Source organism: Sparus aurata, unplaced genomic scaffold (genome assembly GCF_900880675.1).
Source record: "Sparus aurata unplaced genomic scaffold, fSpaAur1.1, whole genome shotgun sequence".
NCBI lineage: Eukaryota > Metazoa > Chordata > Actinopteri > Spariformes > Sparidae > Sparus > Sparus aurata.
Window position 1 is genome coordinate 184,872 of NW_022045108.1, and position 2,500 is coordinate 187,371.

The 2,500-nt window shown below is 44.2% G+C and overlaps 1 long non-coding RNA gene across 1 annotated transcript in view; it reads right to left on the minus strand.

The window, feature by feature from the left end:
• LOC115577678 (uncharacterized) overlaps positions 1 to 2,500 on the minus strand; it is a 33,238-nt gene that overhangs the window by 18,982 nt on the left and 11,756 nt on the right. The gene's annotated exons all lie outside the window — the stretch shown is intronic.

Here is a 2,500-nt window from a genome sequence, read left to right on the forward strand (position 1 = left end):
TCACATGACATCACATGACATCACAGGACAACACATGACATCACAGGACATCACAGGACAACACATGACATCACAGGACAACACATGACATCACATGACATCACAGGACAACACATGACATCACATGACATCACAGGACAACACATGACATCACATGACATCACATGACATCACAGGACAACACATGACATCACATGACATCACAGGACAACACAGGATAACACATGACATCACAGGACAACACATGACATCACATGACATGACAGGACAACACATGACATCACAGGACATCACAGGATAACACATGACATCACAGGACATCACATAACATCACATGACATCACAGGATAACACATGACATCACAGGACATCACATGACAACACATGACATCACAGGACAACACATGACATCACATGACATCACAGGACATCACAGGACAACACATGACATCACAGGACAACACATGACATCACAGGACAACACAGGACATCACAGGACAACACAGGACATCACATGACATCAAAGGACAACACATGACATCACAGGACAACACATGACATCACATGACATCACATGACATCACAGGACAACACAGGACATCACATGACATCACATGACATCACAGGACAACACATGACATCACATGACATCACAGGACAACACATGACATCACAGGACAACACATGACATCACATGACATCACAGGACAACACATGACATCACATGACATCACAGGACAACACATGACATCACAGGACAACACATGACATCACATGACATCACAGGACAACACATGACATCACAGGACAATACAGGACATCACATGACATCACATGACATCACAGGACATCACAGGACAACACATGACATCACATGACATCACAGGACAACACAGGACATCACATGACATCACAGGACAACACATGACATCACATGACATCACAGGACAACACATGACATCACAGGACAACACATGACATCACATGACATCACAGGACATCACAGGACAACACAGGACATCACATGACATCACATGACATCACAGGACAACACATGACATCACAGGACATCACAGGACAACACATGACATCACAGGACAACACATGACATCACATGACATCACAGGACAACACATGACATCACATGACATCACAGGACAACACATGACATCACATGACATCACATGACATCACAGGACAACACATGACATCACATGACATCACAGGACAACACAGGATAACACATGACATCACAGGACAACACATGACATCACATGACATGACAGGACAACACATGACATCACAGGACATCACAGGACATCACATAACATCACATGACATCACAGGATAACACATGACATCACAGGACATCACATGACAACACATGACATCACAGGACAACACATGACATCACATGACATCACAGGACATCACAGGACAACACATGACATCACATGACATCACATGACATCACAGGACAACACATGACATCACATGACATCACATGACAACACATGACATCACAGTGAACCTTTAACTTTGACCTTTCCATAACTTTTGTTGTGTGTCGACCTGTCAGCTGACAGACTTTTATCCAATCAGAAGCACCGAGACAAAGTCAGACCGGATGTTGGGAACTCCAACCAGACATGTTGACCTCTGACCTGCAGCGGTTTACAGGACACGTCTCTGACCCCGACAGCGATAGCAGCATTAGCTAAATGTTAGCGCTGATGTTTCTGAACATCTGTCAACAAAACGTAGAACAAAACTGTGTCAGCGACGTCCTGACAGGAGAGACTCACACATCTGAACAGAAATGATCCCAGTAAATCACCTGATGTTGTCATCAGATGCTGTGTGTGTGTGTGTGTGGTTTAGATGACTGTGAGGCTCAAAGCTGCTCTGATTTGTCACATGAACTTTGTTCCTCTCCGTTGGGAAAAGTTGGATTTGTCGCCGTCTGTTCCTGACAAACGAGCACTGAACGCTGTCGAGCTGTCAGTGTGTGTGTGTGTGTGTGTGTGTGTGTGTGTGTGTATGTGTGCGTGTGTGTGTGTGTGTGTGTGCGTGTGTGTGTGTGTGTCAGATTAATGTCGTCTGTTCAAAGATCCACTGACATGTTGAACTGGATTAAGTCCGAACATCTAACGATCATCAGATCATCACAGGCAGATTGTAATCAGATTACTCTAAATATTAAGTTACTGTCCACAGTACTGGAGTAAAGTTAATAAAGATGTTTAACATCTTCTTAACATCAGCCTGATTCTGCAGGAAACAGATGTATGAATGTTGCTGTCAGCGTTTGATGATTCATTCAGAGATAAAAGAGACTCTGAATTTGAATCCTGAAGGGGGCGGGGCTTCAGCTCTCTATAGGCTTCCTCTGTTTTAGATTCTGCTGCTCTCTGTCCAATCAGAGCTCACCGCTGTCAGGACGGCTGGTCAGCTGTGAGTCTGTACAGACGATCCCTGATAAAATACAGAAATGTTCCTT